At 40.0% G+C, this 13,465-nt stretch overlaps 1 protein-coding gene across 3 annotated transcripts in view; it reads left to right on the forward strand.

Moving 5' to 3' along the window:
• The first annotated feature begins 9,154 nt into the window (after positions 1-9,154).
• HACE1 (HECT domain and ankyrin repeat containing E3 ubiquitin protein ligase 1) overlaps positions 9,155-13,465 on the forward strand; it is a 51,355-nt gene continuing 47,044 nt past the window's right edge. For all 3 annotated transcript variants that reach the window (XM_018078115.2, XM_018078118.2, XM_018078116.2), the window contains exon 1: positions 9,155-9,258. The gene's annotated coding sequence lies outside the window, so the exon portion shown is untranslated. The remainder of the gene's footprint in view (positions 9,259-13,465) is intronic.

A 13,465-nucleotide genomic window follows, 5' to 3' on the forward strand; every position in this document is an offset into this window, starting at 1 on the left:
TGTAAATAATTCTGCTTCTTGTCCTGCACATCCCTTCCTTTCTTTCCAGGATTCACACCCTCTCCTTGCTCTGAGGAGGTTATTGAGATGATGACATAAGCAAGTGTGACAAGACTATGCTGTTATTTTTCCCAACCATATATAGGTTTTAGATTATTAACTCTTCATTTACAAAGTTGCTTTCACTCATAGAGCTGAATTTTTGGCAACAGGCACAACCCAACAACAAACTTCTCTGAAAGATAATAGCTATTATAAGAAAGAAAAAAATACTATAAAAATAAAAAATAATAATGTTACCATTTATTATCATTATATACTTGTGTTCTAGTGCTCAGGGTTTGTCAGGTGTTTTGAAAGTAACAGAGCAGACCAAACAAACAACTACCTACAGGTTGTATCTCCAAACTAACCTGCATGTGTTTAGTGGCTCCAGAATCCCACAGACCAGGTGTAGCTGAAAACCCAACTAATTAGCTACAAGGAGAAGGGAGGACAAGGGTGGCCACAAACATGAGGAGCATCCAGCAGTATATGCTGGATGCAGACTCCTGAGCTATTGTTTTGCCCCTCACCAGGTCCCTTGTTGCACAGGAACCTTGACATGTGTCCAAATTCAGGGAGAAAAAAAGTGACTGATGAAGATGTTGAGAGGTCTGAAAATTTCAAAATCCAAGTATGGGTTTCATGCAGTACAGGAAAACACATAAAAAAAAAAAGAAATCTGGAAAACCACCTTTTTTATAGTTTCTTTTGGAGGCTAAAACCGGGATAACACCCAGAATCCTATCCTTCCAATGTCTTGTGTGTTAAAAAGAAACCTTATCTTAAAGTACACAACATCCCCATTTGCATGGCTAGCTCTTCAGGCACACGGCTAAGCCATATCCTGCCCTCCGGGAAACACGCTGGTGCAAGGAGGAAAACTGGTAACACTGCATTTAGCTCATCAGGTTTGGGTTGTTTGTTTTCTGCCTCTAAGTGCGTGTTTGGAAGGATCCAAGAGATACTGGAAACTGATGCAGAGTAGAAGGATGAGGGTAGTGGTTATGGGAGGGCAAGTTTTTAAAATAAAAGTGGCGGAATAGGAAGATAAGGAATGTGATGGGTAATCTTAGGAATGCAGGGCAGGAAATGCATTGTGAATTAATGTCTTGCCATGGGGGAAGGTATACATCATCCGTCATCTTCACTGTCAATGGTTAAAACTGATGTTGAAAGAATCATTGCTCTGTAACTTTGTCTTAAAATAGTAAAACTAGAAAATCATTCTGAGAACGGGTGAGCAAGTGAATAACATTTAAGAAGCTGATTAAGCATCAGGCAAGGAAAGAATACTCTTAATGCAATACAGTAACTCTATTAGCTGTCTTCAATGAAACTTGAACTCAGATTTTATTGACTAATGTAACGATACCCACGAAACCAAGTGTTTCAGGAGCTTCTAGTGTAAGAGTTGGGGTGCAACACTACTTGATTTTGTGATGTGAACAAGCTCTTTAAATGGCAAATTCTAATAGACTGTGGTTATAAATGTTGAAAAATATAAATATAATTGATTAGTCTGAAAATTTGATTTTTTTTTTTAATATTGGAGCATTGGACTTTCTGCAGAAAGTATCTATGTCAGATATATTTTTAGATAAGTTCTGGTATTTCATTGTCTTGCTGACATTTTGCATTGCTCCAGTGGTACTCATTATAAAATAACTGAAGAGTATTAAATCAATGTACCTTAACTCCTGAGTCTGTCATTCTATATCCCTCATGACTGTGGTAGTGGCCAATATGTCTTGTTGCTTTCCAGAGTAGAAAGTACACCTGAATGAATTGATTATGTACCAAAAACCCAGATAGATTCCAGGTAAATTACAAGATAGAAGTTGAGAGAAACAAGAAAAAACATATTTTCATCCTTTACCTTTTTTCTTTTAATATTTGCAAAGGATTATTGTAAGTAAAGGATACTGTTATAATAAACGTATCAGGAGAAAGCTTTAACATCCCCAAACATTTTACCTCCGAAATTTTGAAACATCCTGACATAACACATTCATTTTATAAAGCGTAGAACATAGCAGAGCATGAGTCATCTTTCAGCGAGGCATACAAATAACTTACATTTGCAGCCACGCTTGTTCCCAGATGGCAGGTGACTTTCAGCCACGGGATGCAGATTCAGGCTACTGGAGGTTCCACACGAGTGCATAATCTCCTTCTTGCCCTGTATGGGTGCATTTTGTGTGTCCCTGTTTTGGGGTTAGCATTAGGCAGTTGCAGAGTGGTCTCTCTGCTCTTTGTCCTCTTCTTACCACTGGAAAGACCAGAGCCAACAGCACCTTTAATCTGCATATTAGGATGCCTGCTCTCTTCAGAGAGCAGAAGCAAATGCCCCAAGGGAGACTGCCAACCATCAGACAGTGCATTATGAAACCTGAAGACACAGAGAGTGAATTAAATTTTAACAAAGTAACTTTAGTAAAAGTGCTTTCACTTAATAGCTGAATGCCAAGAGTCAGTCAACTTCAGTTAAGTTGTTTTGTAAGGCTGGAGGTGTGAGGTGCAGGCGAGGCTGACAGCCTGTGTGAGAACCCCGTAAGGTGGCCTGTCTGCAGCAAGCCAGTGAAGGAACCAAAGACTTAGGGTTTAGTTTCCTGGTAAGTGTTGTGGTGCCTTGGGATATTTCAGCTACCAGATGATTTCTAAGGGTTTTAATTGTGTTTTGGGCAACCTACCTGTGATTGCCAAGGAAGCAAATGCTGCAGCTTGCCATTGCATCTCACAGCAAAAGAACCAAAAGCAAATCTGGGTCAAAGCATCTTTTGGTGTTTTGTCTGTTTCTTTTTCAGAGCATGGCTAGGACCCTGCTGGGAAATTGCCCATTTTGGCAAGGTCTCTGTGCAGGTCCTTGGTATCACTTCAACGTTCTTAAGCACAACTGAAAGACTGTACGGACTGCAGAAATAAAGGGTTCAGCAGAGGCACAGAAGCAGTCAGCAATGTTGCTGCAGAACAGAGCAGAGCAGAGCAGCACAGCATGAGCAACCAGCAGAAAGAAGAACGGGAGGTTGTGACTTGATAGCAGTAGCTAATGGTAAACCTGGTGAGCAAACTGGTAAGAAACACAAAAACAGTGCTGGTGTGAGTAACTAGAGGTAAATAGAGCATCCCTCAAAAAAAAAAAAAAAGAGCAATGGAGAGCACAACTCCATTGTTAGGTCTCAAATGGTGAACTATGAGGAAATGGATTGCAAAGTGTTCCAGGAACAATGATCAATATCTGTCACTTGGATGTCTCCAAATCTGGACTGGAAATGGAAATTGGACTTTCTTACTATCTTACATGCATTAGAACATGGTCAAGAATATCAGGAAAATAAAAATAACTTTACAGAAAAAAGCACAAAGTCCATGTAGTCCATATTGCAGCTCTGACAGACGATGCTCAGAGAAATAGTGTGAAAAAAGGGCAAGTGTGGAGTGACAAATCCCTGCCATGTCCTTCCTTCTAGTCTCTAGCAGAAGGGTTAAATCTTCAGCTTTTTTTCTAGCAAAAACAAATATTCATGGGGGCTGTATTTGGATGTGATTGTTCATATTTCCGAATATGTTTATGACTAGGAATATTATTCTTAGATTACTTTCTCTACAAATACTTCAACATGATGAATAGTCTTCCCCTACCTTATCAGAAAGGAGCCAATCAGAATAATCTACTGTAATTCATTAAGACTGACATCTTGTGGTTGCTTTTTGTATGCCGCCTTCTGCCCGAGTTTCTTAGGAAAGACTGAACTTCTCTCTTTTCCTAAACAGCTACTGTACGTCCTCTTTATGTTACTGAGGGCGTATAAGCTACATGATTCTGAAAATTATTCAGTAACCCCAACAGGGAGCTGAGAAAAGAATTAATGATGAAATCAAAATTTAATTATCCTTTCTTTTTTCTCTTTTCCTCCGGAGCTTTATGGTGTTGAATGTACAAAAGCACTTTACCACTGCAATCACAGCCCTCTTAATTGTGTCTCTGTTTACATGCTAACATTTTTCAGCTTAAATATTTTTAAAACTGTTAGCAGTCTTATCCTAGAACACTAAACAAACTTTAAAACATTGGTTAGAGTAACAAGGGAGTCTAGTTTGAAAATCTCTTTAATAATGTTTTGTCTTTTGTGAGTTAAAAGTTACAGCATCCAGCAGAATGTGTGTAGTGACACCTGCCTTTGCATGTATTTAATCAAGACAGTTACTGGGCACATAGCTGTGCTCCCCAAAGTTTCATCATGTATTTTAATGTGGTGCAAGTGTAAAAGACACACCTCCTATGTCTGCAAAATAGAGAATACTATTATTGCCAGTCCAAAGAGTATAGCAATTTCCACATCATTTTTTTAGTCTCAGGGATGGTGTTATGAGACTATAAATTCACATTCTTCTGAATTTAGAAGTAGAATTTTCTTTCTTAGACAGCAATTTGCAACGGGCAATGCATTGATATAAAGCTGGAAAGTAATTTGGACATTTATCTGAAACTTTTCAATCTTCTATTAGTACTTGGTTAGCTTTTCACAGGCATCAACAACTCCTGCAGCAATGCTTTACACAAGGTCTGGGCTATCAAGGGGAGTCCACCTGTGCAGCATCAGCAGCAAGTAGCAGAGAAACGGTAGAAAAAATATCTCCAATTATTTTATCAAGTATAGAACAACCCCGTATTTTCTCACGTGTGTGTAGTTAATTCATTTATTTATTTCCTTAAGAAAAGAAAGGAAATTGCTTTCCTTTGAAGTTTTCTGAGTGCCGAAATGCTTCCTTGTCTCCCAACAACTAAAAATAGCCCAGTTTTAATACACTTCCAAAATGGACATTAGTTGCTCAGGACCAAATTAATAGATTTTGCTTGTCCTTCAAAGGAGAATCAGTTTTAGAATGAGAGCAAATAGTGTCAGCCTGAATGCAATTTTTACAGAGTTAACAAGGACCTGAAACAGGGAGAGAGAATGAAAATCTCAGAGTATCACAAATTTGCAGCAAATGCAGCAAAATAACTGGTTCCACTGTTCATTCAACAGGTTCAGGTTGTTGTTCAGGATGTAACATAGTATTTCAGCATTTTTGACCCTCCAGGTTTCCTCGCTGTGATCTCTGCATGAGAGTAGGGTTGGTGACTTACAGGACCTTAAGTCATGATTCCTGTGGCAGAATTGTAAATTTGCATGTTCTAGAAACATGAAAGAATATAAAGAAATTGCCATAATGATCTGGAGAAAAAAGACCCCTAACATCTGTAGAGAACAGTTGCTGCACAGAATAAAGTTGCAAACAGAACTAAACAGAGAAGTGGTAGGGAAAACATGACAGTCAGAAAGAATCTTGCAAGAATGGCATCACCAACATTAGACAGACAAGGACAGAATGATTATTGACTTCTTACTGGCCAAGCATGTGTTTAAATAGTTGGCTCTTCCCTGACTCCACCTAAACTAATACTGAGATGAGCACAATGATTAGCAGAAAAAAAGGCTTGTTTTTAGGTCTTACACAGCCTTTGGTATTTTTTCCCTTAAAAATGCTTCATGCAGAAGATAGATTTTACTAAGAGTGATGATGTTTTTTAAATATGAGACATATTTAAAGCTGTAAACTTTTCAAGCTCCAGTAAAGACAATGCAAACTTAGGGGCTATGACATCATGAAAATAGTTCAAAGTATCTTCACTCTAATCCTTGAGCCCTGTGGATTTGTTTTGAGACACAGTAAAGCTTCCTTTTGAAAAATTAATATGAGAGAAATGTAGCACAAATATAGCAGAAATATAACGGAACTGGCAAGAGCTGCTTCAGACCAGGAGTATGGATGAATTAGACAAAGTTTAAAAATACATCTTTAAGCCTGGACACATTATTTTTGAGACATTTCAGCAACTCAGCTTTAAGGAAATGTAGGTAGGCGTCAAGCAGCACTAACTGCTCCACAGAGAATAGAAATGGATGCTGCACAAAACTGTAATTGATGGTCCTTTAGTTTAGAAATGTTGAGAGTCTGTGTATGTCATGTGGTGGTGAGGCACTGGCAAAAGTTGCCCAGCCCCATCCCTGGAGGTGTTCAAGAGCAGGCTGGATGGAGCTCTGAGTAACCTGGTCTAGTGGAGGTGTCCCTGCCCATGGTGGGGGTGCGGGGGTGGAGCTAGATCATCTTTATGATCCCTTCCAACCCAAACCATTCTATGATTCTATGAAGAATAGTCCCCTCAAGAACTGAGGGAAAGCAGTTGTTTTCTGTGAATATCTTATGTTCTTTGATGGTAACATGGGGAGGAAGAAGGTAGCTGAAGTAGGTCTCTGTGAATTAAGTTGATCTCTACTATAATTCTGCAAAGGTGCTCTTTTATGTAACATCGTCTTCATCACAGGCAAGTCCCTGCACAGAATATGTAGGCAGTTTCCAACCTTAGTCTGCTGGCATGTCCAGAAGAAGCTGATTCAGCCCACAAGGAGCACATGGCTATTGGAAATAATGGCTCTAAGCCATATTCTGATGATATGCTGACTCTCAGCACTGCAATGCAGTGGAGAAGAAAATCTCTCTTGGCAGAGCTGCTTCCAGGAAGAACTCAAATTGCACTTTGAATTCACTGCTAGGGAAGGGAATCAAGGCAAATGGAATTGCAGGGGGAAGCACGTTGGATCATGCCTGCCTGTCTGGAGTATCCCATAAAAATATCATAATTTTTTCATATTTTTAGTTCATTTCTTGATAAAAAGTGGACTACCATACTATCTTGGCTTGCGTCAGAAACAGTGGGGCCAGCAGGACTAGGGAAATGAACATCCCTCTGTATTCAGCACTGGTGAGGCTGCACTCAAATCCTTTGTTTAGTTTTGGGCCCCTCACTACAAGAAGGACATTGAGGCACTGAAGTGTGTCCAGAGAAGGGCACTGAAGCTGGTGAAGGGTCTGGAGCACAAGTCTTACAAGGAATGGCTGTGGGAGCTGGGGTTGTTTAGCCTGGAGAAAAGGAGGCTTGGGGTGAGCTTACTCCTTTCTACAACTACCTGAAAGGAGATTGTAGTGATGTGGGGGTTGGTCTCATCTCCCAAGGGACATAGTTTAGTGGTGGACTAAGCAGTGCTGGGTTAATGGTTGGACTTGATGATCTTAGAATTCTTTGCAGACAAAAAAAAAAGATAGTCTTTTACCTATTTGTAAATATTTAATGATATTTTTCCATTCTGCAGTGATTTGATCTTTTCTTAAAGGAGTCCTCATAGTTGTCCTGTAACTGAATAGGGTGTGTTAAACTGAATCTGAACTTAAGCAGAACCTCAATTTTTTTTATTTTATTTATTTATTTATTTATTTAGGTAAAAGAAGACAACAGACTTTAGATGAAATGCACTTTCCCACACGTTGAATTTGTTCCTACATTTTTGTGTCCAGTGATGACCAAAGGCCCTATTTAGGACTGGATGCTTGGGCTCAGCACTGGTCAGAGAATACTTTTTGGGAGTACCTACCAATCTAATGATAGACAAAATACAAGAAAAAAGAAGATCCAAAGTTTACTGAAGTCCTTATGCCACAAATTTCTCTGGGGATTTAAAAGTGGAAAAATCAATATCAATTTCTCTCTTTCTTCTATGCTCTAGGCTAACTAGCATAAAGTTCTTACAATTTTTTATGCCTGTGTGAAGAATGTACAGAGGAAAAAAAACAGAGTGAAAGAGCTGAATGTTTTTAGTTCTACTTAGTACTGCATTCCATTTCTGACAACAATCTGTATTTCTCCCAATCCCGAAAACAAAATATTTATCTCTAAAGAAGACTTTTCTTGTAGCATAACAAATGCCATGAGCTCCACGGTTTTAACTGTTTTGACGGTATTATCTTTTCTGAAGAGAAACACAGCCTATCTGCCGTGAGAATGCTCACACCATCGAACTTCCTGTATGAGCCAAAGACAGGACTGATAATTGACTTCACTTCATTCACTGCGAAAGACAAGTTTGACCAATTGCTTGTAGTCAGTTGAATGTGACATTTTTAGACATGTAAGTGCATCAGACAGACATATTAGGGTTTCCTTATCTTATGAAGGGAACTCTGCTGACTGCATTCAGTGAAGAAATACCTTAAAAGCTGTAAATGGTAAATTGGGAATCTTAATCTTTTCTTGAGATGTCTGTTTTTTCCTTGACACCAAGGAAATTAATAAAATTTGAAAGCATTGATGATACTAGTCATCGTGGAGCTAATTATACTACTTGCAGCTAATTTTACTCACTTAAAAGCTTTTCATTTGAGACCTAGTCTTACTACAGGTGTCTTATAGACACCTGAGAAGGTGTTTCATCCTAGTGCAATACCTATTTCTAAACTAGATGGAATTAATTACCATCTAGAGGTGCTTATGATCCGTGTCAGTCAATATAGGCGTGGAGTGTAGCAATACAACTGGAAAAGCACATCGTTCAAGTAGGAATTTCCCAGGACATACTAAAAGCTCATAGGGTCAAGATGAGATTTTTTTCAGATGATGAAGCCTATTATAGTCTACTGAAAAAAAAACCCCTAGCCATTTATGCAGCCCTCAAACCAGCTGGGTAGATCCTGAGTTTAAGCCAGCCTCTGAAAGTGATACTGAACTTTGTGACCATCGACAGTGACCACCGAGATCACGTCACCCCTACCTGAATTGCTTTTTGGCCTCCACTGGATTTTCTTTCCTCGAATTTTTATATAGTCATCAATTAAGGGAGTTGTTGACTGTCAGGAGATCTTTTCCTTGAAGACTTCATGCTGCAGCAGAAAGAATAGGGCTACAAAGCTGCAAATGCCCATCGACGCGTCCTGTCTGTTTGGGAAACTAGCGCGCACGGGCGGGATCACCCGGCAAGGGCGGCTTCAAAAGGCGGCACTTTTTTTTTTTTTTTTTTTTTCCCCAAACCCCGTAGCAAGCAGATGTTTAAAGCCCCGTTTTCCCCGGGTTTCGCCAGCTCGCCCGGCTGTTTCGCTCCCCCGTAAGCGGGCACTCCGGGGTACACGGCCCGCCCCCGGGTCCGCCCCCGCGCATGCGCGTGGACGCCGTGGCGGCGGCGGCTGGGCGGCCCTGGGGCTGCCTCCGTCGGATGGGTGAGGGAGTGCGCAGCGGGGGGTGTTCGCGCTCCGGGCTGGGCGCTCGAGGATGGAGAGAGCCAGGAGCGCTCAACCGGCTGACGAGGTCCCTGCGCCGCGCCCGGACCGTGGAGCTGCCGGACGGTAGGAGAGGGGCCCTGACGTGGCGATTCGTCTCAGCTCCGCGGCGGCCTCCGCGCCCGGCCCAGCCGGGGTGAGCTGAGGCAACTGGGAAGGATGGGAACGGGCTTCCTCCCACCGCCTCCGAGAGGCTGTTCTTATTTGTGGTGGTGATAACAACAGCGGCTTCCCCGTCCCCTTCCTTCCTTCTTTCCTTCCTTCTCTCCTTCCCTCCCCCGGTGCAGAGGGTCCTTGCCGGCTGCTGCCGCCCCCGGGCCCGGGCGAGCGGGTGCTCGGGAGTGCTCGCCACTCTTTTCGTCTGGTTTTAAATCCTTCGTTAGGTGTTTCCTCGATGGCGGACTAGCGATGACAAATCTTTGGTTTTTAACAGTGCTGAATTTTGTTTGAAAAGGTATTATAGGTGTCACCTATCACAGCCTAATTTTTGGCTCTAGACTACTTACCATGGGTGCTAGTCCCCAGTATCGGGATGGATTTGAAAATACAGCTGAAGACTCTTATGGGAAGTGGTTTAGTGTTCAAGGCAGGTCCAGCTTTTGGGGAGGGCTAACTCTGTAAAACTTTTGGATGTGCAAAATTTCTGACTGACATATATGCAAAAGTCCATGACACACATTCTTGTGAGTCGTGTGCTGTCACTGTACTTTCCTCAGAGTTTAGTTTTATGGATGGGTCTTTTTCTACCTGTTTGCTAGCTCTCATCTCTGGTGGTAGAGGAGAGGGCGTAACGTTCTGTTCTCTCTGTGCATTCCCTGTTTGGACTTCCTGTTGTCCTCCTGCACTGAGCTGCTACACCCTTCACTTATTGTCACCTGTCACAGTTTAGGTGTTTGCTAATGCAGTAGCTCATAAATGTCACAAAATTGACAAGCAAGCTTCAGATGGCTTTTGCTGTTGCTTGTAAGCCTTTGAATGGCAGCAGTGAAAATTGGTGTAATGCTCTTAAGCTCAGACTTACAGAAATAATGGAGTAGCACCAGTTTAACTAATTGAAGATGGTAATACAAATAATGCTTTGTACAACCTATGTCAGTTGGAGCTGCTTTAAATTTACTCCAGTACTAGTGTAGGCGAATCGATTCTGATTTTAATCTTCCTGTCTTGGACATTATTATCTTACACTTCGGAGGTAATTGTGTCTATGGTAGTGGCAGTGTAAGTGCAAGCCCTGAGACTTTTGAAAGCAGTACTTCTGTTGTCTTGTACTGCAGAAGGAATGTCAGTTCTGTGCATTCTCTAGGAATCGCAGTCGGACTGATATAAGGGCATAAATGGGTTTAAGATAGTGAAGTTTCAAATTGCATTCCAATAAGGTCTCTGTTCAATGACCATCAAACTTTGGATCGGTCTTAGTTCATTTTGTATCTTCTTTTCTGACCGTGGTGTTCCTTAGGCTCGTTCAGGTCTACCCAAACTCTTCTTGAGAAGCAGGTTTGGGTTACAGTATTTTACTCCAAGCACGTACTGACAGGATCATCCTAGAATATTCCACACCAGTCTTGTATGGTTTGTAGTTTCGTGGCTTTTTGTGTGCTGTGTCTGGACTCTTGTATTATGACTTCCCCCCAGACTCCTCTACATTTGAATAGCTTTAATGTAAAAGATACATAATTTACTCCTCCATCCTTAAAGTAAGAGTTATGGTACTTTCTTAGGAAATGGAGATGTATGCTTGAACTTTCTTATGCTGAGGAAGGTGCTAAATCTAGGTATTGAACTTCCTTTGCACGTGCCGTAGCCATTAGGGTATTATGTGGACAGTGCTGACATTTCTTTAAGGTTGTGATCTCTGCCAAATTCATGACAATATCTCTGATGAGATGAATGAAGGATTCTAGATGATGAATTTCCAGTGATTTTTTTTTTCTTTTGTTTAAAGCAAGTCTTACCACCTGAGTCCAGTGCCAGTGAATATCCTGAGCTGACCTTGCAAATAGAAAATAGTATAACTCTTTTATCACTCTTCTGAAGTGTCCTTCAGCAGCTGCTTTCTGGACACTTGAGAGCTCGACACAGATTTCTGGATTGTACTGTTAAGGCTCAGTGCCTGAAAACCAGGTCTTGCAAACCAAAGCTCTGACTGCATATTGTGTACCTTTTTTTGTCTTTAGATATTCAAAACTGGGAACGCAAGCAAGTTAGATAACAAATAAGTTCTGTAAGTGTGTGAGGTGTATAATGCTTTTTCTCTACCTGCTGTCATGTAGCTTAAGTCAATAGGAGTTTGTTTATTAGTAGGGACAATATTCACCAAAAATAGCCACAAATGCTCCTTAGTCCCATACCCTTTTAATAATTTCTGTACAGAAAAACTCTGGGAAAATCTGCATGTGCTCCACAGTGTAATTTCTGTTAATAGAATAGCAAATAGCTTAGTTTTGTAACTGTACTGTAAATGCCTTTTATGGCCCACATACACTCATATTTAACTATTATCTTTTTCTAGTTCACTATACCTGAATTACAGGTCAATTTAATTAGGATGAAGTATTAAGCGCTTCATTTAAGCGTGCTGATATTTTTAAGTTTGGGTTTTTTTTTTCCTCTTTAATAGGGCGTGATTGTCAAAATATATGTAAGGATGTCATGCTTAAATTTAGATGATGTTCTCAAGTTCTGGTTTTTTATTTCATTTCGGAAGTTTTGTCTTTCTGCCAAGAGATCTGTGAAACACTCAAAGAAGATTTTTCTTTTTTTTAAATTTGTGTATACTGAGAGCTAATCATGGATACATTTTTAAAAAGTCATCAAATATTTTTCACAATTGATATCTTTATGTAGCATCTGTTTAATTGTATTTCAGGACTCCCTCCCTCCCTCCCAGCAGTCAAATTCTAGTGGTGTGTGGTGGGGATGGAGTTATCTGATGCTCACAGAACTCTGCCATAAGGAACAATCTGTAGAGAGTTCGAAGTCTTGAACTTGGTAATGGTTAGAGTGACTCTCTACAGCTTTTAACTGTGTTGATTTGGTGTTTTGAGAGGTTTGTGTCTCTTGCACCATGTGCTTGCTGTAAGCAAGACTGACTTTTTTTTAATTTATTTTTAAATTTTTATAACAGATGGAATGTAATTTAAATTTGAATATGACTTACCTGTGTTCAGCGTGCAAAGGTAATAACAGGTTAGCATTGCTTCTTTCTTTCGTTAGCTATGGACAGACTGCTTCCAAATAGCAGAGAGCAGCACTAATCTTGGAGCATTGTAGAATGATAATAGTGAATAGCACAGCTGCAGCATCATAAGTTTATTTGATTCCACTTGATAACTCTGAAGAATCTGTGTTTAATATTCAGTAAATGTCACCTTACCTATCTGGTGGAAGTAGTGCATGTACAGAGGCACGGTATGTACAAGGCATAACATGCTATATTTGTTTAATTCTTCCTGTTCTGATTGCTTAGTAACTTTGGTATTTGGATTAATGAAGGTGATGAGGAAAAACCTCAAAATAAAAGTTTTATGAGAACAGTCCTCTGTTTCTATATCCTGGATCTATGTCCTGGCTTCTCAAAAAGCATAGCCCCTTCTGTCATAAGTTGGCATCTGTGTGAACAATCTGTGGAGATTGTACTCCCAGCAGTGGGTAGTTTGCTTGAAGGGAAAAAATATAATAATTATACATAATAAAATTAATAACTATTACACATTAATATTATTTATAATTATTATACATTAAAACCTTTTAAATTATGTCAAATGAATTCTTTAAAAATCGTATTTTACTTCTGGAAGGCTGTAAGTGACCAAACAGGCTAATCACATCCATGCCTGAGCTGGTATGTGCAGCAGTAGTAATGACAGAGACTGTATAGGTGAATGTCAGTCTGTTCCCAGCACTGATGTGAATCTTTGTGCTCTGGCCTTTTTTCATTGCCTTCAAATGGGAAATGTGAAACTGATTAGAGATTAGAAATTGAAGTAAAACCTACTGCCTTCAGGTGATCAGGGATAGAGACAGAAATGAGTTGTTATGAAGTAACTCAATTCAAAGAAATCACTATTACAAACTCAATATCAGGACTGTGGAATTCACCTTGGAACACAGGAAATTTCTTTATTTTTAAAATGAACGATTCAAGTGTTATAGTTTTGGTTTTGGTTTTTTTTTCTTTTTTTTTTTGTTAATGCACATTTCCTAAAAACTTTGATTTAGTTAACAGAGTTGTCAATTCAAAAAAATTGATGCTCCACTGAAAATTCTGTAATTT

This window comes from Manacus vitellinus, unplaced genomic scaffold (assembly GCF_001715985.3).
Source record: "Manacus vitellinus isolate BGI_N305 unplaced genomic scaffold, ASM171598v3 scaffold_4_pilon, whole genome shotgun sequence".
NCBI lineage: Eukaryota > Metazoa > Chordata > Aves > Passeriformes > Pipridae > Manacus > Manacus vitellinus.